This window comes from Struthio camelus, chromosome 7 (assembly GCF_040807025.1).
Source record: "Struthio camelus isolate bStrCam1 chromosome 7, bStrCam1.hap1, whole genome shotgun sequence".
NCBI classification, from domain to species: domain Eukaryota; kingdom Metazoa; phylum Chordata; class Aves; order Struthioniformes; family Struthionidae; genus Struthio; species Struthio camelus.
Window position 1 is genome coordinate 29,878,284 of NC_090948.1, and position 26,982 is coordinate 29,905,265.

The window sequence follows — 26,982 nt, forward strand, 5'->3', positions numbered from 1 at the left end:
TCATATTCCCCCAGGATTGTTATGGCATAGTTAAAAATGAGGGTTCTTTAGGGCAGGAGTGGCCTTTATGCTGTTTCTATACCGTTGTCATTAAGGGTCCTTTTCATGTATTACGTCCGCTGCTTATTCTGCCGTGTGACAACGCAGTTTCTGGAAGAGTAGATTTCTAGGAGCAGTTCTTTCAGGTTATCGGAGGCTAATCTAGAATATGAGAGTGAGTGTCTGGTTTCCTTTGTTTGCAAAGGTGATTTTTGTATTTTGCTTTTTGGTTACTTTTTTCTAAGTGTACATTTTCCTGTTTCATGAGGAGGATCAGGGGAGTTCCTGATCTGATTTTGAGAGAAGGGAAGGAGCTGTCATTAGTTAGATCTTGTTCATAAGAAGCATCTCTTTCTAGATATGCCAAATATACTGTAACCTCTGGGAGAATGGCCTGACAAATGAGAAGTCCTCAGTTTTACTCCTGGTTTCACTGGGCCATTGTTGTGTTACTTTTTTGATAGATCAGGATCCTTCTGTCTCAGCTTCACTACATGAAGACTTCTAGACAGGTCATGGAAATTGGCTAATTATTTTAAAGTACTTTGTAAATAATAAGCAGTAATAGAAATGTAATTATAACATTATTGCAGTATAATTCTTCCAATAAAACTGTAAAGAAATCTTAATTCACAAATTGAGAACTCAAATCTGGAGGTTTATGTCTCTGAGAATCAAAAGACATTTTTGTGGTCACGTTTCATTTGCAATTTATGAAAAAACTTATTTTGATGATGTAAAATTACTTAATGTGCAAACTCTCTTGATTAAGTACTTGAAAACAAACATGGCTTTGTAGTAACTTGTTATTTTCCCTGAAGAATATGTGTGCCCTTTCTTGCACTCAGCATTATACTGCTTCATGTGGTTTTGTCTTTGGTATGCAGCCCACTGTGCTCTAGCTCTGCACTTGATTAAGCGGCACTATGAACTCTCCAATTATAACACCTTCTCTTTCTTACACTCCAAAGGATTGGCCCTGGTGGATGGCAGTACCACCAATGCGCAAAGTGAATGCACTATTTTAGTCGCACTGTGTTATAATGTGCATTGTGATCTTGTCTTCTGGTCACCATTATGGAGTTAGATATGATTGTGGCGCTGTGTGTAATGAAGAGCTGGTTCCTTCCACAAATGGTTTACTATTCAAGTAATGGTTTATAGTTTCTTTGCAATGGCAAAATCTACAGTTAATAGGTCTGTCTTGGATACATATAATATCTGAAACATGAAGCAATGAGGTGGTTTTCTTTACTGGATGAATCTGAAGCAAGTGTTCAGACACAATGAGCTTTTCAAACAAGATTTTGCTAGAAAGAAACTAGAAAATAGGATGTTGTGTGTGTTCTTTTGCTAATCTGATGTCTGGAACCATACAGACAAAAAAGTTTGGTGTGGGATTTGAAGCCTGTCTTTGTATTTTTTTCCCTTCAAATTAATTAACCTTTTGAGCAGTGGCAAAGTCACAGGATGTTCATTTGTACTTGTGGGTTTGTCATTTATGTATGACTTCCTCCGCAATTTCTTGTAGGAGTCCTTGATGGGCTCTCACTTTAGAGGTTTGTAACACTGCCACCAGCAAAGCTGTTCACACTGTGCTATCTTCAGAGAAAGAGTGTATCATTTTAAGTTTTAATGGTAGTATAGCAATAAGGATAGTTAATGTCCCTCTGCACTGAAACGGTCTTAGTACAGAAAGCGCAGGGAATTTATCAAAGGAGGAATAGAGCAGGAATCTGCTGAGACCAGACTGGGATGAAGGATGTAGCAGAGCTCTTAACAAGGAAAGAGGAAAAATAAGTAAAAAAAAAAAAAAAAAAAAAAAAAAAGTAAAAGTGGGGAGGGCCTTGTTGAGAAAGAAATAATGCAGTGGGTTTTAAATCCAATAGGATGTAGAGGTGCAAAGAGGAAAAATACAGGAAGCGAATTCCCTGGAGCAAGCTCAGTGGAGGAGTGCAATAAAAGAAGTGACTGAAGTACTGAACAAAGTACATATGGGGGACCAATGCATTGCACCAAAAAGCGAGTAACAATCGCTGAAGAGGGCAGGGGTAGGAGGAGCATGACCTCCTCCTCTTTCCTGCTGCCCGGGGCTCCCTTGGCGTTTGTTGCGGGCAGGCGGGACGGCCTCCTGGTGAACGGGCGCCTCGGGTCCGGGAGGTGGGCCACGGCGGGGCTGCGGGGCCGTTCCTCCCGGCTCGGCCGTCACCTGGTCCCGTGCGCTCGAGCTGAGTTGGGCTCTGTCCCCTTCCCGCCTTGGCGGTGGCTCGCGAGGGAGGACGGCTGGAGCGCGCGTCCCGGCAGCGCTGCGGCTCGGCGGGCGTCCCGGCACGGCGCCGGGGGGTGCCACCCGCGTCGGCCGGGTTGGGCGTCACTGGGGTGCGCTGCCTTCTTCTGAAAGCGAGCCTCGCTGAGGCACGGTGAAGGAAGCACAAGTGTTTATTTCTGACGTATTTCTGACAATATTTTTAATTTTTCACAGGTATGTGTGGGTTTTGCAACCAGAAACCTAGTAGGTTGATTTTAAAAAAAAGAGGCAGTTTGCTCAAAATACCTTCTTTAGACTGAGACAGGGAGGCATCGTCTCCAAGCGTAAGGTGTGTCCCGCGAAGCAGCGCTGCGGGCGTGCGCGTTAGCCGCGGTAGTTTGGCGCTGGGCTGGCAGGGGCGCTGGGCTGGCGGCTGGCAGGCGAGGCGGCCCCCGAGGCTCCCTGCCCGCCCCGGGCACAAAGAGCCCTTGTGCCTGCTGAAAAGAGGTGAGATTATAAATGTGCAACTCTCAAAACCATCCTTCTCTTTTAAGTTTAAAGAAATCCAATCTGTTTTAAAAATAGACTCAGTATGTAGTTTCCTTGCTTGCGCACAACTCGCCGTGTATAGGATCTTGTAGACGGCGCTGGGGTTTTGCTTCTGGAGCAAAGCGGAGCGCTGGCAGATTTAGCGTCGTGCTCGCGGGTGCCAAGTTATTCTTAGAGCGAGCGGTGCCCCATCCAAAGAGTTCTGGTTTGTGCGTCTTCTGCTGTGTTTTAAACGAGTGCTGCACATAGCCGGTGTTGGTAAGAGGAAAATATCATCCTCTTTCCTCACCCCATGCAAGATAAAATTAGTGACCAAATAAATAACTCATTTTTCGGGCACAGAGTTGCGTGATGGTCCACGTGGGGAAGCAGCAGCCAGCTTGGTTTTTATATTGCACTCGCTAATGCCTTCCTGTTTCATCCTTTATGTTGACACATTACTCACTTGCAGCAACCATAAAGTGTTGATGGAAGCCCCCAAACCCGGTGCACTTTTGTGTAAAATAAGCTTGCCACTTAGGCAGGTATTTCTTTAGCAATTAATACAAGACAGCCTCTGAAATGGAGGCAGAGCAAAGACAGTTACATGATTTGTTCACCATATTCTGTGTTTATTTCATGTTTATAGTAAAAAAACAAACAAAACCCTGTACGTACAGGGCCAGATGTTCCGTCTGTATCCTCAGCACCTTTGTTAAGGTGCTAGCTTTTACATTCTCCTTAGCTACAGGTCTCGATGTAAAAATGCTGGAATTATAAATCTTTCCTCTTGTCTTCATTTGTCTTTGTAAAAATAGTAAAACACTCTTTGACATCCTAATATTGCTGTAGAATAAAAATGTACATACAGTGCTACAGTTCATATATTACAATATGGGGGAAAAACCACTCATTTGTGAATGTATTCTCAAACATTTACTAATTGGGAATGATAGTGACCCATCTAATGTTTTAAACGCACAGGACAGGTTTTTTTTTTAGTTTGTTTTTGTTTTTTTAAAGTTAATAAACAGGTTCTTCTATTATCCCAGATAACCCAGAGATAAGAGAAGTGCATCAAAAAAGAACTGATCCCCCAAAATATTCTCGGTTTGAAGGTTACCTGATGCCAACCTTATGGTATTACTGTGATCTCCCAAAAAGCACAGAAGTTTGCTACTTTAAGTAATGAATTTTGAACAGGTAGTACTCCCTCCTGTCTTACAGGACAGCTAATCTCCCCGTTTTTCTCTCTGCTCTGTTTTTGATTTTCCTTTTTATATAGGAACGTCTAAGCAGTAGAAAAGGTCGGGTAGTTTCTGTCCAAGTAACGTACTGCTCCTGCCTTTAGAAATGATGCCTGTTTATGAATCTGCCATCTGCAGGAGCAGCAGCCTATCATAAAGTTACTGTATTGATCTGTCACTGGTGCTGTCTTGTCTGCCAGCTGAAAAATGGCTTCGACTCATAACCTGGGCCAGCGGTTTTCTTATTGTAAGCCAGACGAAAATGCTATTGATCGTCTTTGCTGAAGTGTTCTTTTCACAGCTTGCCAGCATCAACACGCTGTTGTCCTTACTCAGGGCTAATTAGCTAATAATTTAATGCAACTGTGACAGCAGTCTCAGTTCAGTTTAGCAGCAAGGGAATATGCTGTAACTTTAAAACTATGAAGGACCTTTCTAAAGCTTGGTTGTGATTGCAGGACTTGTCTCAACTTTTATGCTCTCACTTTAAGTTTGATTTTTCTCAGCACTGAAGAATAATGGTCCATCTGAGATGTGCTGTCAGGTTAGGATCTATAGGAAAGCAAAAACCAGATGGGGTGATGGTATCTTGAGTTATGTTTTTGGTTAGGCAGTAACACTTTAGCTTTATGCTCACTGCTTGAGTGAAATCAACTATTTGATTGATTTAGATTAATTATGGGAACCCTGTGATTTGTAAGCTATAGAACAGTCAGATTCAGTCATGTCTGAGAAATGGCAGACTAAGCCTATTTTAGTCTTCCGGTAAAGCCCCAACCAAACAAAAAATCCACTGCTAACCTGTTTTAACTCAAAGCTTACAGGGCAGATCCTTTTTTCTGAGGGAATGTGTGCATTTAACCCTCCTGCTGCTATGGAGGCCAGAAGTTTCCCGTGAAAGTCAGCTTGGAAGCGGGGGAAGACAAGATCTGCTCAGTAGATGTTGAAAACTCTCAGAAGTTTTCCACCGCTTTTTTGATCTCTTCAGTTCAGATATTTGGATATTTTGGTGTATGAATGGTGATTGCTTGTCTCCAGTCCTTAGCTGCATACAGGAAGCAGTTGGTACAACTTCAGATGGGGGATGCTTTAATGTGGCTCAAGCCCTGTTTAACCTTCTGTTTAATCTCCCAGCTTCCCCAACTTCTGATCTTGTAGAACAAATTAACAAGAAAAAGTAAGAGTCCGGTGTCTGGTCTAACGGCTCTTGAGTGTTACTGTTATTTGTGTAGGTGTTGGGATTTTTGACTTGCTGGCCTGTGTTGGCAGGCAGTGGGTCGGGAAATGTGCCGCGTGGCGGAACAGCAGCAGTCCCAGCGCTCCCGGGTTGGCTATTGCTCTTTCGTGATGGTGAAACATGCAGTCTGTACTGCATTTCTTCTGCAACGTGTTTGGTGCTTTGAAATAGACAGTAATATGACCTTCTGAAATATAAACATTTTATGAAAAAGAGGCAGCAGATATTACCTAACAGTATTCACCTGTTACATATTTTACAACATTCTTGATTGAACTTTCTGCATTTTTTGTCCAGCCGGTAGAGGCCATGCATTAGTTTACATTTCAGAATTAAGCATGATTCAGATTATATCTTTGTCTCCTGTTCCACATTGCTGGGCACAGTTGAGGCAGAGTGTACGGGAGGCAGAGGAAAACAGAGAACCCCTTGGGGAAGTTATCCTTTACATTTCATACACTGATTTTGCTGGAGTGTGGGTGCATATGTTAATTGTATATATGAAAAAGGAAAACTCCTTTTATCTATGGGGACACTTAAAACTTGTTTGAAATGTGGAAACTTTTAATTTCTGAAAGCATCTCTAAAGTGCCATTAACTATTCTGATCTCATGATGACTTAACAGATGCTTCTGCAAACCAGGATACATCTGTCAGATTACCAGACTGATATGCCACTATATATAATTTAAAATGACTGACCATAAATGGAAGTATTGTGATAAATGTTATAGATGGCAATGATGTCCATCTTTTAGAAATGCCTGTAATATAATTTCACCACGCACTATTCATTGTTGCGCTCTGAAGGTTACTATAGTCACATGAACTGTCTGAGTTTTCTTTCGTATCTTTGTAAATTTGTTTGGGCTTTTCTTCATCTGCTTGGCTCTTTTTTTAGTACACACAGGCTGTTGAGTAATATTTTTAATAAAACAGCAGAACTAAGGATTTTTCTAAGCCCTTCTGAAGACTCCCAGTAGCCAATTCAACTGATTTTAGGCTGCACTCCATCTGTCTAGGAAAGAAAGAAAATACATTAGTAGTCCACACATGAGCAACTTATTAGTTCATTTGGTGTATGCAGTACAGTGATTCAAGCCTGATTTAAAATATTCATCCGCAATTACTGGTGCAGCACAGTTCAAAGTGCTTCAAATCTGTGGGTTTGACTGAGAAATTTAAGGAAAATAGCTGCAAATTGATTCTGTATGTAATTAATGAAACATTTCATTCTTATGTAAATATTAAATGCTTGGGTATCTCTTTCCTTTTTTTTTTTCCCCCCTTTCCTTTCCGTTTTCTAAGTTCCCCTCTTCCTGACCTCCATTACATGTTTGTTTGTTTTGTAGGCTGGTGGGTGGGCTGGCATGGGGCGTATTCTCCTGGGAGGAAGAATTAATAGCTGAGTCCTGTGACTCTCATTCAGGGACCAAACAGCTGTTCTCCCTCTAATTCACCCCTCCTCACATGTCCATCCCACCCCCGGCGAGCAGTTGGCAGAAGGGACTGTTTGCCTGTGCCTCAGTTGCTGAAGCTCTCTGTCCGCTTTCTTAATGGCAGCACGCTCTGATTGAGTAAAGCAGCCCGGGCGCCCTGTGGCGCTGGGCTGCGGTTAGGAGCTCCCTCCTGCCACAGCTGCTGCGGAGGCTCATCCCGGTCGGTCGGAGAGGCAGGCAGGCCGGGCGGGCGAGGGCAGGCGCACCTCAAATTGTTTGGGCAAGATTTTCCAGCGCCCGCCTGCCAGAGTAGTGGCTTTGCTGCAGTAGGGTCGGTTTGGAGGGAGATAGGTGCTGTCAAAAGCTTTTAGCGTGGTGGTGGGGCGGGGGGAAGGCCTTTTGAGGACAGGTACGACTGAGGGGATGTTTATATGGATGTGAGAAGTGAAGTGGGGCTGGGTTTTTGTTTAGTTACCCCCTCCCCTTCCTTTTAAGTGTCACAGAAAATTAATCTGAGACTTACCAATGCCATTGGTGGAAGAGCTTACAGAAGAGCCTGCAGTAGAATTCAGGAGATCCTGAGGCAAACTTGAGCTTGTTTTGCAATGACTGTCTCTTCAGCTCAGACGTCCGCACAGAACAGAAATTGTGCAACGTTTTGTGCTCTTGGCTGCCTCTCGGAGCGGTGGATGGCCTAGAATTGCAGCGTGGGCAGCCGTCGGGTTTGGCGCGCAGGAGGCCCTGGATCCTGTCCTGGAGCTCTCCCAGAGCAGCAGAAAACCAAGATCCAGGGCTACCAGTTTGGGAGCACTTGCGTAACTGCTTGTGCGATAGATCAGAGGAGCGCTCTGCAGTTCAGCTGCTACCACGCAGCAAGCAAGGGAGCATGGGAGGGAAAAAAAAGAGCACCAAACTCAAACTGCTTCCAGCTATTAAATCCCTTGATACAATTTCTTTTTTTTTTTTTTCCCCTCTCTTCTTCTCTGAGTTATGGCCATGTGATTATTCTTTTTGGTGCTTTTATTTCCATGACATTAACTGGCATAAAAGGCTTGGATCTGTAAAATCAGGTTAGCTTGCATCCTACTTAGGTCCCAGTGTTGTGGCTTTTCTTCCTTTTACTTCCTTGGAACAATAGGACTATTCATATACGCAGGACAGGCAGTATCCCCCCCCCCCCTTTTTCCTCCTCCTGCAGTCTCTGTTTTACAGCATGTGCATGTGTGTTTGCGCATGCGTACCCGCACACATGTACAGTATTTGACGTTACAGAAGGAGGTGTTAGAACGCTGTGGCGTTCAGTGAGCTGAAACTAAGGATGTCAGGGAAAAGGCTGTGGCAGTGAGACAGATTTGGGCTCGCGTGGAACGCCTAGCTTCACACTTCGGAGGCATAAATGTTTATCTGTAGGTTTTGGCATACCTGCTAGGGGCAGTGGCCAAACCCAGTGAGATTAGTGTTTGTCATACACATTTTTATTAATGATTTGACTGGCAGTGAAATAGGATGTTACAATTCAGATTTTTCTTCCACAAACAAGAATTTGTTTTTACTTTTGTGGTGTTAATAGCACTTCACTTGGAATGTTTCTGTTCACATTCCTGTTTACTGGTAAGATCTGTTCGGATTCAACTGAAAGGGAAAAATATCCTTTTTGTCTCCACTCATATGAGTGGAAGATAGTGCTAGGAATGAGAATTTAATTATTGATCAAGGTCAACTGGCTGATTTAACATAGAAAAGGTTATTGGACAGGGATGGCAAAAAATCTGCCCCTGGTTTCACATAGCTGACCTTTAAACTCTATTTCGGATAGAAGAGTTGGGGGAGAAGGAGATGGGTTATGTGTATTTCAGCTGAATTCTACAAACGGGTTTTGGTAAATGAGGGATCCAGCCCAAACATAAATTACAGAAATAAAGGGTGATACTTCTCACGTGGGAAAAAAGAGTTGTTTTAGCTATGGAGAAATGCTTAAGAGGTTTTCCTTATAAAAGGAAAGTTGTGAAAGTGCTTAGATTTATTTTTTATTTTGAAGTTTTCTTTAAAAATCTTGTTGCCTCATTTTTTTTCTACTCCCTTTTTGCACTCCGTCACCCTGTACACAACCCTTGTTTCTTTCATATTGTATTAGGGAAAAATCAATTTCTGCCCAAGATGAAACAAAACTTTTTTGTCTATAAACAAAAGATACTTGATTTAATGAAACAAAGTGGAAAAGTTGCTCCCCTGTCCCCGAGTGTAGTGTTTTAATTTTCTTTCACCTCAGTATTTCTCACTTACCATATTTTTTTTTTCCACACCAGCAAAAATGATGTGCGTTTATTACATGGAGCCCTAAACGGTTTGCTCTGCTACTGTGCGTGGGTGGTAATTCCATAAAGATTTTGAAAAATCTTTGAATGACAAATCTAAGAGATTTGTTAGTCTCAAAGATGATGGCTTAATTTTTAGTATTCCCTGGTGTTTTATATCTTGACGTTTCTTATGACCTACAATTAAAACGACTTGAGTGTAGTCTCAACTTATATCCAGATTGCCGAGTGTGGTTGGTTGTCTCCAGGGAAAGCCTTGAACTGCTTGCTAAATCAATTTGTTCTTTTCTCAAAACAGATTAAATATGTCTTACCACTTTAAATTAAAAAATAAATAACCCCATATGACATAATTGCTGCATGTAAAATTAAAAACGCCCTCTGCGCATTCTGAAGGGTAGTAATTTTGATGCCAATGGTATGCTGATAGTATTTCACCAGAAAGAGAAATGAATGGTTAAAACTAAGCATGTCTAATCCTGTCTCGCTGTTCTGTTAGTCTTGTTTGAGAACTGAATTGATGGCACACTATTTGGGTGGGTGCTAGCTGCGGGATGTGGCAATAATCCACTTCAGCAGAGCCTGAGACACTCTCCTTCCACTGCCCCTCCTCCCTGTAGTTACTTTTGTATTCGTCGTCTTCCTGCACGCATACGGCTTTCTTTCCAGGTCAGCCTTCTCGTACCTATTCCTTTAGCAAGATTAGCTGCAGAACTCGCTTGTGACTCACCTGCACTGTTAGTGGATGCTTCAAGTATAATTTAAATAGACTCCTCCTGCCTACAGGTTATTTTGTATCCAACACACCGCAAAAGTACATAGAGTCAGTAGCTGCTGGTGCTCTGCAAATCTGCAGAGGATATGGGAGCAGCTGTACGTAGCGAGAGTCAGATGCACTGGTTATGCCAGAAGCAGCCTTTGTTCCTTCAAACCACTTCCATGGCCATGCTTGAGTGGGTTATTGTTTAAGGCTGTGTAAGTACAATAGGATATATGGGAAAGGGAAGGGGAAAATTCTTTTAAAATAGAAACAAAATAAACTAAAGAAGTTGCTATGGAAATAGATGGTGAATGGTCTCTAATAATGGGATTTCATAAGAGATGTCCAACCTCTAGAACAATGATTCAGTTTCAGCCAAGGTTAATAGGGCTCAGTATCTTATGCTTGTGAGTTGCCAACTCAGTCCTCTCTTAAAAACAGTCTAATATGCTACTGTCTGCTGCAGATTAAGAAGAAGCTGTTATTAAGATGGTCATTTGTGAAACGATAACAAATTGCAAACTTGGACTGTTTTGGATTCATCTGCTCTTGTCTGATTTTTGCTATTGCTTGATGCAGTGCTGTTAATGCCGGAGCGAGCTCTGGTGGGAGAAGCAGCCGAGGTGGAGCAGGCACGCGGCTCCGGTAGGGCTAACTCCATGGCACAGAGTAGGCACAGTGAGTCTGTCTTATTTCATCTCGCAGGCCAGAAATACTTACCTGCATCAAGTTGGTGCTTCACAAAGAGGCTGCAGAGTATCTGCAGCAGAGGAGTACTGAAGTGCCCATCCTCCCTGTCCGTCTCCCTATTCCTACTTGCACCCCCCATATGCCCTGATCCAGCCTACTGACTCACATGCAACCCCTTAAATCTGGGGTACGGGGCTGGGAGGGAGAGGTGGTGCAGCGCTCCCCCGGAGCTTGTGGCTGTCCAGGCTTGTGGCAGGACACCAGGCGCACAGCAGCAGGGGGACAGCAGCAAGGCTGACCTGGTGGCTTTAGGTTTGCTGTGCCCATCATAGGTCCACCTGCAGCAAGGAAAAGAGTGCAAGTTTGGAAAAGTTGTTCTTCCAGTAAAGGGATTTCTGTGGAACAGGCTGGAAGAAGCAAAGGATTTTTTGTTTGGTTGGTTGGTTGTTTTTTTTACTATGGTAAACTGAAAAAGATATCACTTTCTGCTGCTGACCAGGTCTTATATATGGAGAGGATGATGGAACCGTGAAATTCACTTGCATCTTAACAGGAAGAGATGACAACCTCATCTGCCATTGATTTAAGTTCTGCTTATACAGGGAAAAATTTTAATGAGAAAATTATGTTAAAAATCAGGAAAAATAATCCAGAAAATGGCAATTGAATAAACAGAATTTTCAGTTTTACCCCAGTGAAAAGTATGAACAAACAAGAAGGAGAATTTTCATTACACCATTTCTTATTTTGCTCTACCCTAGTGGTGTTGAACCTAACAGGGCAAGCCTGAAAAATCACCCAGGAGGAGTGGTGACAGTAGCAACGTGCTACAGAGGTGATATAACGCATACAAGTTTGATGGCACGGCTAAGCCTCTGCAAGGCTGTACAAAGCAAGCCTGGTAATCACAGTCCTGTGCAGTCTGCTGCTGCTGTTTTGAGAAGAAATTACATCGCCTGGGAGCTGGTGAAGGGTTGGACTGAGACCCCCAGGGCACGCCAGGGCAGTACAGCCATGGGGCCAGCAGGGCCAGGGGCTTGTGGGGAAAATATGGGGACACGTGGACAGAGCAAGTCTGGGTGTGTTTGGTGACACCAGGCCTTGCAGCTGTGATGGGAGAAATAAGAAATGCAGGGAATCTCAGCGCAGCGTGGCTGCGTTCTGGGATTGTGTTTGGAAGCAGCATTCGTTGCGCTCGTTCCAACAGATGAATGCCCTTATATATATATGCTGTAACTAGCATATGCTGCTTCTTGGTGTGATTGTGTGTGTGTGTGGGGGGGGGGGGGTTGTTATTTTTTTAAAAAATGATTATTTCTTCAGAGCCAAATCTGAGTATAGGCAAAGTGGTTGATTTGAAGCTGAACTCTTGTGCGTCTCCCTCCCATCCCTTCATCCCCACTCTAATCCACTTCTTTGCCCTGTCCCTGCCCAGAAAAGGAGCACACCAACCTCAGCATGGCAAACTTGCCTTTTGTTCTGAGTGCTACAAAACTTTGAGCTTAGTTTTCTTTTTTTTTTCCTCCCAAATGACACCCATTTTGCATTTATTTAACAGTATCTTATGCTTCTTTGTCATATAAAACAAGCAAGAGTTGTTTTACTCTTTTTTGGCAGAAGGCGGCATGGGATGCTCTTCAGGCATATGCAGTGCTGAGTTTGAGTTGCTTCCAAATTTCCAAAAAGGTTTCTAAGAAAGTTCCTGAGTGGATAGAGGGCTCCATTAACTTAATGTAGCATGCAGCCAACATAATGAGGTATACGTTTAATATTTAAATGCTTTGTAGAAGTGTGCAAGTTTTCCGTAGAGCGAAAATACTCTTGTTGACCACTGAGCTTATTTAGGAACCGGAGCAGTTGGGGAGGCTCGCGGATGACCCAGTGGCGAGGCAGATAAAGGCGAGGTCCGGATTCTGGACGCCCTGAACTTCTCTGTGGTTTGACAGGAATTTTGCATTTGAACAGCGTTCTGCAGTTTAAGGAGAAAGGTTTGGCTCGGATTTGGTAATAACTTGTGAAAGTAGAGCAAATGGTCGTGCTGGAAGTGCACCTGCCTTACGTATCTCCATGAGAAGATTGTACAACACACTTAATCATCTTGTCTTTGCGATATTTCTCTTTTCCAAGAATGTGTGTGTGCGTGTTCGTGTTTGCTGTCTCTTCGCTTCTCAGTGTGTTTGGGCGCCCGTTCGTTGCGAAGAGTGGCCGCGATGCGCCGTTTGCTCTGGGTGTTCCCCGTGTGCGCGCTGACCTTTTCCGCTGACTGCCTTTTTTTTTTTTTTTTTTTTTTGTTCGGCCAAGTCCCTGGGAACCGGAGTGCCACGCTCAAGGAAGAACGTGGCGGCCGCGAGCGGCAGCGCGAGAGCGGCGGAGCCGCCCGGGGCCGGTCGCAGCCGGTTCCGACCGCCCCGGAACCGGTGCCAACGGCCCCTCGGCCGCCCAAACCCCCGCCGGTTGGGGGCAGCCCGAGGGCTCGCGGCGTGGGGGGCGCCCCGGCCGCAGCGGAGGACGAGGGGTGCGAAGGCAGGAGCCGCGGAGGAAAACGAATGAGCCGGGAGTTTTTGAGCCTTTGGGGTAGACCGTAGTCACCTTTACAGCCTCTGCCTTTTGAAATTGGGAGACCTAGAAATTGAGCCTGGCAGGAGAAAAAACAACTGAAAATTTCATGTAATGCTGAGACTTCTGGAAGCTGTGGCTTTAAGAAAAATACCTAATATTGCAGGAGACGTGATAAAATTGCAGGAGCTGGCAACCCCGCTGTGCTGCCTTTCCTTCCTCCTCACAACTTCGCTGGCCTTTGCTGCTGGGTTGGTTGTCTCTCTCACTGTATTGATTTTTAAAGTGTAGTGTACTCAGAGCCAAGGGTTTTGTCTATTATGCTCTTGTAATGCCCACACATGAATTACTATCGAAATAATCTAATACAAAATGCCTGGGATTTTAAATATTGAGTGTTTCCTCGCCAAAACGTTCAGCCAAAAAAGCCTGTGTTTTTGTGCTCCCTCTGCTGGATCTGTAAGAGCAGGAAACGTTCACTGTCCCCAGAGCCGCAGATTTCCCTCCTCTCTCTTCCCTGATTCACAGCCCCTGGCAGCTTTGCTGCAAGGCGCCGACGGGTGTTTGCGTGACGCGCGAGGTTGGTTACAGTGCGGACTCCTGCCGCTGTGTCGCAGGACATGCGCTGGCACGGGAGCATCGCGAGGCAGAAGGGAGACGAGATGGGGAGCTCTCAGGCATCGCGTTGTGTCACGGTGAGGCCGGGGTTTCGTGTTAGCAAGAGCTTGCTGGTTTTAAGGAGTTTCCAGGCGGCTCCTCTCCTCCCAGCCATCTATTCTCATTTTCAGGTTGCAGCCTACCACCTCCGCGTTGTGCTAGTATGACTGTTTTGAGGGTCTTCCTAGAAATAGGATGGGAAGATCAGGCTTTAAAAGAGCTGAATTTTTTTTAGAAACCAAATCCATTCCAGAGCAATACCCTGTGAAATGTTGCACTGCCAGAGCTGGGGGCCACCAAGAAAGCTGGGGAGCAGGCTGAGGTGGAGGTGATGTTGGCAGTGGGAAGCTGGTGCGGTCCCTGAGCAGCAGTGGGGTGAAGCCATGGGGCAGATGCTGGTAGGGCAGTGCCAGCGTCCTTAAAAGGAGTGAGTTTGAGCCTAATTTGTGAAAGGGACAGGCTATCTGTAGTGCGATTCCAGAGGAGTGTTAATGGCATAGTCATTTAAAGAGGTGCTTTATAAAACAAAGTAGGAATTGTGGTCCCAGTTTAACAGATAGGAAGATATAAAGTACAAAGAAGTGAAGCAAAGCACCAGCTTCATAGTTCACAGCAGTGCAGTTTAAGCTGGTTTAAGCAGCCCCTGTTGTTACCCTCTACCATCATGGCTGATTGCTCCTGCCCTTGTGCCCATCCACTGTGTTGTGTTGGCACAGCTGTTTACGAGACAACGTGCTGAATGAATTTAGTTGCCTGATCCAGTTAACTGTGCAGCTGCGAAAATGCGGAGTTGGAAGCAAGCATCCAGGAGAGAAAAGTGAGAGGAAAAGTTTAAGCTGCCAAATAAATGCTACAGCCTGATTTGCCAGCCTGTAGCAGTTGCACAGCCTTGAATGGAATCCAACTCCTAGAGCAGACAGAACAAAGGTTTATCCTTTGGAGGAACAAATTTAGATAAATAATTAATTCCAACTTAATTAAAGACCTAGTCTGTATTAGCTGAGAAAGTCGTGTTAACACATACTATATCTGAACCAATTAATATGTTTTTCCTGACTTGTAGAAGCAGAACATAATGCTTATGGGGAAGACTTCTGGATGAGAATAAATATGTTCTAGGGGAAAAAACCTTCACAGTTCAGTGAGGCCTTAAAAGCCAGTCATTCACCCAGGGTGCCTGTCAATATGTAACTTATCTAAAATTGCCATTTATTGTGGGACAAGAAAAACAGCGCAGTTCTTGTCTGAAGCAGATTGTTTCTTAGTGGCACTATACGTATCAATGATGGGATAGTTGTTCTTAACAGATAGGTTTTCGGGGATGTTTTTGTTCTTTGTGAATTATCTGTGAACAGTGGATAAGACTACAGAACAAATACTAAATTCAAATGACAAGTTACTTCTAACAACTTGAGGTTTTTTTCTTTATTCTACAGTTTCCATTGAAACCCGTGTATGACTTTTGCATTATATGAGTTGTCAGTGTCTGCTTCGACAGTCGTTGGTCATTAGGGGGGATTCTGCATTGGTCTCACAAATTGCATGCATCATTTTTTTCATAAGGCTTGTTTTTTTGTGTTTCTTTTTGATGAAAAATTCTTTCATATGGAAGTTATTTGAAAATGAGTCAAAAGAGAAGGCAAAATGTATTAGGATGTAGGTACTTGTTCTTTTCTTCAGTATTTGCTAAATTTTAGAGCCTAGTAACATTAGCCTATAAAGGACACCTTGTCTGATTGCTGAAACAGCGTGTAATAAAATACGTGCTGCCCATAAACATTCCACTGTCTCCTTTTACAGTATTTCTTTATAATTAAAAAGCATTTCCTAGAAGTCCCAGTGCTTTGCCAACATAATCCATAAACTTGCTTTGTTTTGCTACAGACAGGATGGTGTTTTTGTGGTATTTTGACTTATCCATTTAAGCAGAGGTTGGGGGCTTGTTTATTTTTTTAATGGCACTTAGCTCATAACGGTCAGCGAGTACCCTCTTTATAGAGACTGAGAGAGACTTCAGCATGACATTTAACTGAAAAAATACTTACCACTTGACTCAGTACATTTTGATAGAAAGCTCAACAGAATTCAATTATCTGTTCCTCATCTCATTTTTACAGGCAAGAAAACTTTTAAAACTTCAATGCTGAAATGATTCCCAACAGTTTGGGCATGGCAGAACTAGTCTGGAACCCAGGATGCGGTCTCAAATCTGGTGCTCCAGACTTGCTCCTGGGACTTTTAAAGGCCCTTTATTTAAGGCCTGCTCAGTGAGCTTATTCAAATGGTACCATGTTACTCAGGGAATTGGTGTATGATATGTCCATATTTTTATTTTTATTACAGGAAAATGGATCTTGTTATGTGAGGGCATTGAGGAAGGAGTCATCAGCTACTGAGAGGAAGAAAGGCCCGTGTGGAATATTCAGGTAGGAAGGTTTTCTATGGTCCATCAGGTGGTAAAATACTTGAGAGCCATCAGTCTTTTCCAGATACTGCATCATGTTTTATGCTTTAACAGCCAATCTGGTCACTATCAAAGTTTATCTGTTGTTTTGAGAAGCAGTCCTGTTTGGTCAATTGATTGCAACAACAAAACACTGCAAGCAAAGCCCTCAGCATAAACATTCCTTGGGCTATCCCTGGTATAACTATTGATCCTAATGCAGAATACAAACAAATTACTCTTTGCATGGGCCATTCAAGCTATAAAACAGAGCAATAATATGTTCTACTTGCTTCTGATAAATGTACATTTATAACAAACTAGCAAACCCTGAGTACAAATTAATGGTAGTTTCCATCCAATAACGATGTGGTCAGTATCTCACGTCCAGTTGCATAGAATGGAAAAAAAGATAGCGGACACCCCAAGGTGTTTCTGGAGTGGTAGTGGTGTGGGGTTTTTTTTGTTTTTTTGTTTTTTTTTTTAGTATTTTATAAAGCAAGAGGTAGTGTCATCTTTGCCTTATTTCCAGGACGTTTCAGAGCTTCTCAGCTGTTGGGTGCACATCTTAATTTTCTTGTGGAGCAGCTGCCCTTCTGTTCATTATTACATGGGTCATCTCCACTTTTAATCACATCCTCGTGGCATTTCCTTATACTGGGAAATATCATTTAAGAAACTTTAATATATTTATAGTTGTTTTGAATGCAGTATAGCAGCTGAAAGCAGGGTGAGGAGTCAGTACCCTTGTGACTAGCCATCACCACCAAGGGTGCATGGATGGTAACAATCCGTTTCCAAAGGGATAAAGTTAATGATCATTAGAGCATAGATGTTCAGGGGGGTTTGTGTGTGTGTTTCTTTTGTTTTTCTGTTGTATGGTGCTCTCATAATCCTCCTCCTCCCCATCCTCCATATTTTCACTGCTGCATTTTGAGCTACAGACAGTTGACCCAAAGGCATTTCTTGATGAACATTTCTATCTGCTATCAGCCTTGAAAAACTCAACCTTTCAAGAGCTATATGGGAGAAAAATGTGTAAGACTAATATTTATAGGCTGGGAAGAGAGGGGAGAGGAAAGAATAAAGTGTAAAACTTGCTTCCAGCAGAAATGCCATCCCTCTTTTACCTCTGATAATTAGAAGCATTTCTGACATGGCTACTAAAGCAAGTTAGCAGTGTGTGCCTGCCATTTGCTGTGCTTTTGTACTGCAGAGATATTTTCCTTTTTGTGTGGTGTTGCTTTGTTTTGCTTTGGTTTAAGCCAAAACACAAGTTTCAATGAATGCCCAACTATTGCAGTATGATTCATCCCTACTCCTACATCTTAAATGATTGCTTGCAAGTGATTACTCATGATTATTTGTAAAAAAGGGAAGGTTCTTATTTAAGCTCACATTTTAAGTAATTTTTGGTAAAGTAACACTTGCCTGTGTAAATCCTTTCATCAATAGCTCTAACTAAAATCAGATTGGAAGTGTAGAAGGTTTTAACTGTGCCTATGTTTTACTGGGAAAAGATTTTGGCTGTATTGAGAAACACAGTAGTACTGATCATAACTGTAATAGCAGCTTTAGAGAACATTTCAAATGTTTGTTGTGGTGCCTTAAAAATGTGCTATGTTATGCCCACTGAATATAGGTCTAAGACTGGTCTTTTCTTATAAAAACAGCATATGCAGTCATAGAAATGCAGCCAAATCATTTTTTTAAAAACAACCCTATTTTAAAATTGGGTGCTTGAAAGTCTACTGAAGGTTTCCCTAGACTCGGATTCTGGTTTAAAACTGGGGGGAAAAAAAACCCTTTTCTATTCCACCAAGAAACTCGGGAAAAGAAGTTCCTTGCTGTGCCTTCAGGTCACATGGCCTCATTGCTGTAGAGCTGGAATGTTTGCCGTGGTATTTCCGGAGGCTTCATAAACACACAGAAAGAACGGGTTTTTAGGAGGGCTATTTTATTATTTCCCTTTTTTTGGCAGCAAAATATGTTACAGTTTAGGTGTGATTTTGTTTGTTTGTTTAGAATTCACTTTTTTTAAATCTAATCAATTCAAAGGATTTTAATAATTCACCTATTTTTTAAGGAGAAAGTTAAAAAAAAAAAAAAAGAAAAAAAAACCTGTCCCTATTTTTATTGCTGCATTTGTGTAAAAAAGCTTCTTACCGAATGTAATTCCTGGCAACCTAAATATTAAACCTAACTCTGCTATTTAGATGGTCTTAATGGTTCTCTTTTGGCATGTGTCACTGTAAGTGGCACTCTGTAATCTGACTTGATAGCTGTCATCTTGCAAACTAGAGTAATGCAAACAAAAGATGATCACTCAAACCAGGTTACAGTGAAGAGCCATTTCCTAAGCCCTGCTGCTGCGGTATAGAATCCCCAAGTCAAATTAGAAAAGCACTGAATTACTTCTGGCTCCTGGGATACAAGAGTTAAGATTATGCAAACCTATTTTTTTCTAATTGTAAGCATAACGCATGTTCCTTTTGAGGCTTTGCAAACACCAACTCAAACTGTGAGAACCTCTGTGTGTGCCTGTAGTGTCGCGGATACGTGATCTCGTAGTGGCAAAGTGGGCTGAAGTAGACCCTGTAGTCCTCCTTACTCCTCTGGGCTGGAAGAGATACATTTTCCTCTTCCTCTTCCTTCTCCTCCCTTCCCCCTTACAATTGAGCTGAGCTTCTTGCTGAACCAGGAGAGAGAACTGATCCATTTTAAAAATAACCCTGCAAAAACGGGAGGGAGGGGGGAGGATGAATGGCGTATTTTTAGCTTAACCAATTCCGTTCACTGTGCAGCACCACAAAGCTGTCCTAACATAACTGGGGAGGAGGGGGAGATGGCAGTGCAAAGGGAGTTGATAACAAGTGGCCAGAGGCAGGAACTGCTTATTCCAGCTTCGCTACTGAGAAAAATGACCACAGAACCATTGCAGTATGCAGCATGAGGCTGTTCTATGCATAGATGACTGAAACAATGGAAATTGTATAACCATATCAATATGGATTTGTTGCTGAGTCAGATTAGTAATTGCATCAGAAGTTACGAAAGGGGGCAGATTGCCATAGAGCTTTTCTTTTAAGCATAAAAACATAGGCGTTTCCAAATTCAGGTGCTGAATAGCCATGCTAGCAGGAGCCTCTGGGTAGAGCTGGAATTGAACGGGAGCTTGGCTTCTGTGTATTAACTACAGCACTGACTTCCTTGCTCTTTTTAACTCTTCCCTTCCAAACTTTTTGAAGCTTATCTTTGGTTTGACTTTAATTATTTAATGATCCTGTCCAGGTGCAGAAGTGTAGCATCAATTACTTCATTAAAATAAAGAGTTCTGTTTTGTTTGAATAAACATGTGTAACGTCTGGTTGCCACATGTGCCATATTGTCTGCCTCCTGCTGCTTATCCCTGCACACCTGTGTGGGCAAGTGAGAAAGCAACACAGGAAAATGTAGGACAAGGACTTTGCAAAAGGCAAAGAAGGAAGAGAAGCAAAATTATGAATTGAATAGCTGCTAAGGTCTTAGGGTAGGAAGAAGAATAAGGCAAAGACAGAGCGGGAAAAAAGGCTGGAGTTTGAGAAACAGAAATTGCCCTGCCAGAAATAGCTGTGTTGAGAAAAACAGATGAAAGAAAATACGGGTGTCTTCCATCTAAAGGAATATAGGAAGAACTGGTTGACGACGTTGTGATAATTTTGGAAGTGCTGTCAGGGTAGGCAGATAGGGTACAGCAATTGCTGCCTTGGCCGCTAATGTTTGAGTCACTTCTGTTTGCTTTTCTGTTATCTATAAAGCTGGGTCAAGGCATGCTTGGAGTCTAAAGGTGGCAGCTAATTAAACCATTACATGTGCCCACTGTTTTCAGAGAGTGATATGCCCCTTGTCAAGTCAGTTATTGGAGTGGTGGCGGGGAGGATTAGAGTGTGGAGAGTTCAGTTTTTCCCCTCTGCTTACCTCGGCGTATATTGGTAGAAAAATCTCTGATGCTGTGACGTAAAAATCGTACTATGATAATTGGTCATGTCTGCTGGATTGGTATAGTCTAGAGTGGTAGTACTCATTGGGCTCTATTTAGAGAAGTCAAGCGAGAGGAAATAGTATGGAGATAGAAGTACTCCTGAAGTTATATTGGACTGCTGCACGTGGAGGGAAAAATACTCTTTCAGTGATCAGTTTAAATATAAATGCTCTAGAATTTATAAGTTATCTTTTTTAAAAAGTAAAACTTGATTCAAAGTCAAAATGTGTTCTCTAAGTCAAACACTATCTGCTTCTATGTGTTTTTTTCCAAGTGAACATGTAGAACTGTGGAGAAATACCAAAGAATTATATAGTATAATTGAGTAGAATAGTTTACTTTTTTCTTTCTTTCTTGTCCTCAATCCTTGGTAAAATGCTGCAGAACTGTAGTAAATTTCAGGTGACAAGAGGAAAACAAATCTGGCTCTTTAGGTAATGCAAACAGTGCTCAAGAGCTTCATTTTTTGGAAACATTCCAATGTTTTTCTCTTGTTCCTTAGTATGTCTTAATGTTTTGTAAGTTTTGTGCCTTTATGAGAATGTGTGAAGAGTTCTTAAAATGAATTTTGTAATGGTAATGTGTATATCTGAATAATACTTGCCACATCATTTGGCTTTGCTCCTTGCCACCCTAAGTTCTCCCAAGTCTTTATAAGGAAACGTTGTGTAGGCAGGCCAAAGGGAATCATGGTTAAAACTTATTCTCGAAAGCTCCATGTTCTTAATCGCCTTTGACGTTGGTTGAGAAAGACATAGCTTCGGCACAGTGAAAAGCAACGAAAATAAATTATATTTTTAATAAAGGGTTCTCTGTCTTGATGAATTTATACTGACAGGACAGTATTGGCTAAAAATAAAAGAACCCCTTGCAGACACACTGCAATTTATCCTAGTTTTATGTTGCCTAAACAGAGGATAGGGAGACAAAAAGAAGTACCCGGTGTACAAATATATAGTGTAGCAAGCCTTTTAGTTGTAGGTAACTTCTTTCAGCATAGGGCTTCTTCTGTGTGTTTTTTTTTCTTTTTAATGGCTTGCATTAAACCATCTCCCTCTGAAGGGAGGCTAAATAGAAGCAGTATTCAAATATTCTGCACATCATGTGACTCCACAGGAGATTGCTGTATCCTGTACCAAAAATACTTTATGTTGATATGGAGAAGGTTTTCATGGCCTTATAAAGGATGTTAGCTTGCACTTCTCTGTGTAAAGAAGTATTTCCAAAAGAAATAATATGCTAATTAAGTATTTGGGTTTTTTGTTCAATATAAAAAAGATATTTATAGATAAGTGGCCATGATTTTACTTCTTCCACCGTCCCTTTCCCCCTTAATCTTATTTAGCTCCTCAGAGTGATCTTCCAACTGTCAGAAATGTATTCTTTTAGGGTGTTTTAGGTCAGCTGCTTTAAAAGCCAGGAATTTATATCTTTTTACTAAAAATATGTAAGGAAGGGGGAATAATGGGTTAATATGATTTGTATACCTTATGCATATATATAGTACATAGAATAAACGTGTGTGTTCATATTTCTGTATAAGCTGAGGTATAGATTCTGAACTTAGTCTGTTAACAGTTGAAGATTGTGTGTGTATATGCTTATAGTAAATATGACTGAGGATTTTTGAATAAGGTTAACTCAACCTACAATTGGAAAACGTTTGAGAATTCTTAAACGTGTTTCATATTGAAAAATATTTAACTAAATTCCTCTATTCAATCTTACTAAATTTAGCAAATTTAAGGTACAACTGTTTCCCCCCCCCATTTTACTAGATCTTGTTATTTCTGATAGTATAGCTTTCTTTGGAGGCCTTCAAATGGGAAGAGAGAGAGAGAGAAATTTTTCCTCTTCAGGACAAAAGCACAATGCAAGCATAAAGCTCTCTGAGTCTTTTGTCTGTAGCTAAGTCCATCTCTTAGCCTACTTTGATTCATCTCATTTATTTGTTGACATTTTTAGAAGTTTATGAAAGGACACGGAAAAGGGAGGAAAAAGTCCTTTCCGGTGCTTATCAGTGACTAAAATGCTGCTTTAAATGATAAAGATATGTATGACTGAAATCTATCTATCCAAATGTGTGAAGTATAACATGAAATGTCAGCAGGTGCCTGGCCCAAACTGATTATCAGGTCAGAGTATTTCTCAACTATGACAAAGTAGCCTCAACTACTGTTGAGAACGTGTAGTTTGCACTGCAGGTCAAAGGCTTTTCGAAGAAAAGATTTTGAGGTAACAGACCTCCATGTACGCAATGTAATATAAAATCTCAAAAGTTAAAATAAATTTAATTCGGCTTTGGAATGTGAATATGCGGAAGAGATGTCTGCTGCAGCATCACATGTGGTGATTTCTCTCACGTGCTTGTACCTGTCCCAGACATCGGAAAGTGTAAACAAGTGAAAACTAAAACTGCTGCTTTACAAATAGGGTTAGAGGAAAAAGAAATCAGGCATGAACAGCAGCAAAGATGAGAAGTGTTTGTCACCGTGATGGTTTGGTGGCAGTGAGTTCGACAGTACGATTACATGTTGAATTGAAAGGTATATCTTTCTGTTGCCTTTTGATGTGGCACTTCATTAATTTAATGGAATTTCCTCTTACTCTTTTGCTATCTTACTGGGTGGACAGAAGCTAAATACCTTATTTAGGCTATTTTCAGTTTGATATAGCTTTGCAAGGACCGTTTTATTAATATCCTTTTAAATGTAAACAGATCCAATCTCTTCATCCTTTCTTCTTATGTTTTTTTTTTTTTTTAACTTGATCATTTCGTTGTTCCCCTTTGATCCTTGCCTCACTTTGCTCAGGACTCAGTAGCTTTGCTTTACAAGCTAGTGCTGACCACTTTCTAGATGATCACTGCCCCTGATATAAACTATGGCATGAAAGGATCTAGTCTGATAGGACTCCACTTAAACTACAAACAGGGCCACCAGTGGAGGAGATCCTCCTTTGTTTGGTGGGGCTGATACCTGCCTGGTGGCAATCAGTTACAGTCTATTGAACATCTGCTATGTGGTAATGCCTTTCAGTCATTGTTGCCCTAGACCTGATATGAGCTGGTGACTTAGAGGTGATATGCTCCTTATTCCAATTATCAGTTCCCAGAGCCATACAGTACTTTGCCCTCCCCTTCCCTTACACCCTGGGCTTTGGTATTCGGTACTTTGTTTCTCATGCTGCCTTTGAAATTCCCACCTGGAGATCCCCCTTCTCTCCATCTGCTCTCAGCCCTAATAGGCCTCAAACTTTTATCCTGTCAATTTGCCTTCAGAGCCTTTTGGAGCTCATATCAAGGGAAAGAAGTAGCCCTGCAGTAGGAGGGTATACCTCGGGAGAGGGTATACCTATGTGGTATTTTGTGGGCAGATGTGAACTTGCTCTATCTATCTTTGGCTGGCCGTGTTCTGTATGGAGCCAAACCAGAAGCCCCATAGCCTTCATTAGCATGGTGTTGAGCCCGAGCTAATAAGCTCTGTCTCTCGGCAGCGTGAATTAGATCAAGCTTACTGCTGTGCTAATTTTGCTTACACAGCTTCCGGTTTGGAGCTGGCTCATTTACAGCTCGCTTGGATGGTGGCCAAGAAGGCTCGCCTGTGCCTGCAGTATGCCATGTAGACATACACATATCCAGCACTTGAAAGTGTCTGTCAATAGCAGGAAATTATATTCGGAGGGAGGGGAAAATCTTTGGCCTGGCTACATGAATAAACAAGGACAATATTAATGAATGAGGAAGTAGGTAACAGTTTTAATCAGGAAAAAGTTTAATTATTCCAAATACAGATTCACTACCACAAGTTTTCGGTCCCTGTCTTTGACCCTCTCCTGTTTCTGGTTTACCACTGATGTTGATTTTTTCTGTTTTGTTTTTGTTAGGTTTTTTTTGTTGTTTAATATTTCATGGGAACATCCCCCCATGTTTAAGGAACTGCATTGCAGGAAAAGTGAGTAGCCTGGTATTCTAGCTGGGAAACAGAAATTAACCTAAACACAAGGTTAGAAATGGGCAAAATTCCAGAGAGGAGAAGTTTGCTTTTGCTATTAGTCCATTCTTTGTTTTTGTCTACCTGTCCTCTACTTCATCTGTTAGCAAATTAGACTGTACATTGTTTATAATAAAGTAGGAAGGATCTACGTCTTTTAGTATTAAAGTGCTGTAGCTGCAAAAATCGAAACATATAAAATATATTTATAAATATATTTATATATAAATATATATGTAAGTATATATATTTATATTTTTATAAATATGTAAAATGAGAAAAAAATAAAAACAACTGTAAAAAGCCAAAGTTTGTTTACTTAGGTTTGGAAAACTAGAGCTCAGCATAGCTTGAAAGCCACATCCTCAGCTGGCATAGACTGGTTTAGTTCTCCTCGTTTCATCAGTTACCACCAGCTATGTTATTTACTTCCGCTAGAATTTGTCCCTTGAAATATTGAGAATTTTCTGTCTGTGGAGCGGTGCATGGTAGGAGTAAGAGCAAGTGAGAGCAATATGTATGCAAATTGTGAAACATTAGAGAAAACCAGACTGGTTGTCTCTTCTTTTATTGTGAAATAGTAAAATGATTCATCAGCGCATCGCTACAAACTCTCTTAATATTTAAGCTGATTTTTCTCAGATTATTTTCTTAGTCCAAAGTTTTCCTGCATGTCTCAGACATTGATGCACCACAGCATTAACACACTTGACAGTTTTGAGGCTATTTCTCCATTTGAGCAACACTCTCAAAAAGACGGTATCAACCTTTTTTAGTTCTAAAATTGTTGTTATTGAAACACCTGAGGGACTGTATCTATGCGAAGACAGAGTTGAATAATGATTTAGCTCTTGGAATTAATTTGAAATTTCAGCAGTATTGAGTAATACTTTAGTGGCACTGTAATCCTGTCCATTACATGTTAAGTCTGCAGACTACACTGCCACTGGAAGAAAAGCCTTGCAGTATTTAAATGGCACTATAACACCGTGGTATTATATTCAAGTCATTAGGGGGCATTTTACAGGATTGAAGTTATCTGGCAGAATGTCAAGGGTGAATCATATAATCTGTGTTTCTTTGTCTCTCCAAATATGTAGATTAGAGGTTTAAAAAAAAAATTACATCTAACTCACTAGTGTTCTTCCTCTGTCTCAGCCCATCATACCATCTGTATTCTGCTTGTACTGTTAACAAACGAGGAGAGAGTAACAGAAGGAAAAGGGACCAACTAAGCCACTAAGATGGCTTAACTGGTTGATGGCGTAGCTGGAAAAAAACACAGATTTTGAAAGATTCTCACTTCAGTTCCAGTTTTGAGAGCCTTTATGAAAAGGCTTGCCTCAGTTGGGGGAAGACCTGACAAAGTGTAATTCTGATTTTACTGAGAGTTTTTATGTATGAATCAAAGCAAATGATAGATAAGCATACAACTGAGCATTTGGCTTTCACAGTAGGTGTCAGTTACTGTCCAGAATGATGAGAAATACTGAGATCTAAGATTAGTGTTTTCCAGGGCAGATTCCTAGTATTAATCTCCTGAGGAGGCAGGGCACTCTTCTGCGATTGAATGTACCAAGGTGTTGCGGATTAGTGAAGAGTGATGCACTTCACTTCACAGGTAAAATAGTGATTTAACAAAAGTTCAGCTGTAAATAAGACAGTGATTTAACAAGGGTTGATGGCAAGGTTCACTCGGTTATTTACTGTGTGGAGGACAGGGTCAGATGAGTGTCAAGGAGACCCTCCTGTTGAGTCATGAGGTTCAGAACAGACCTCCTTGCTTTCCAGACTCCTCCTTAGAGGAGTCTGGGTGCGGCTGGATCCAATCTTAGTCCCAGACTTGGTCAACAGTTTATGTCTAAGTATTATGTGCACAATCAATCAGAGATGTACCTTAGAAAGTTTGCAAAGTTTCAGCATGCTGTTAGTCACTTACCGAGGATCTGTCGCGGGCAGGGAATCTCTCGACCTCGAGGAATAACCTTGAGAGGCATCCCTACTCAAGGGGGGATTCTGCCGTGCAGCCCACTGCAGTGCAGGAGAGCTGGGCCACTCCCTATTTATGGGATAAGATAATTGACTCATCGTCATATTTGCATATTAGACGGATTTTAGTTGGCATATGCTGAATCAGCCCCTGCCCGTGTGCTGGAAAGGTCAGGTTGGGGGGATGGGGAGGAAGAGCCCATGATGGGGATGGGGAGGAGCACACCATCACACAAGGGAAATAGACACCTATCTCCTGCTGCTTGTGCCTTAAAAGACTCCTAAGATCATGCCTGTGGCCTCTCATAGATATTCTGAACCTTCTTCTCAAATATTCTTATCAGTCGAGTGGCTCTGGTTGAATTTAGAGAGAGATGTCAGGCTGTGAAAAGCATCTGTTCTCAGCAGCTTGTTGCTGCCTCTAACTGGAGTTACTGTCCTTCAGATCTGCAGGCTAAATAGTTTACATGACTATTCCATACACCGTTAAGAGATAAAATGAGCTGGGTTAGTTTAAAAATGTAAACAGTAGCTGTAGATCTTTTTTTTTTTTTTCTGCAAGAAACTAGATGGCCATTACAAAAGCAGCCTAAGTGGCTGATAGGAGATACGTGCCAGCATGGGCAGCGACTCTTCCCTGTCTTGCCTTCGCTGCAACTTTTGAGATGATGCGAACACAAGAGGAAGTAATCAAAGTATCAGTTAAAGCCAGTGAAGATGAATGACATGTAACCTCTGATCGTGGAAGTGGCAATGGTGAGTGAAATGCAGTTGAGTCAGGGATAATAAACTCTTCAAAAGGCAGAGCTGCAATCGTGCGT

General features: G+C 41.8%; 1 protein-coding gene across 14 annotated transcripts in view; it reads left to right on the plus strand.

Moving 5' to 3' along the window:
• Positions 1–26,982, plus strand: part of ZMIZ1 (zinc finger MIZ-type containing 1) — a 358,594-nt gene that overhangs the window by 98,005 nt on the left and 233,607 nt on the right. For 12 of the 14 annotated variants that reach the window (XM_068950527.1, XM_068950537.1, XM_068950536.1 and 9 more), the window contains exon 3: positions 16,060–16,142. The gene's annotated coding sequence lies outside the window, so the exon portion shown is untranslated. Of the gene's footprint in view, positions 1–13,659; positions 13,755–16,059; positions 16,143–26,982 lie in introns of those variants that run through there. The other 2 variants (XM_068950540.1, XM_068950530.1) reach the window with 2 other exon arrangements.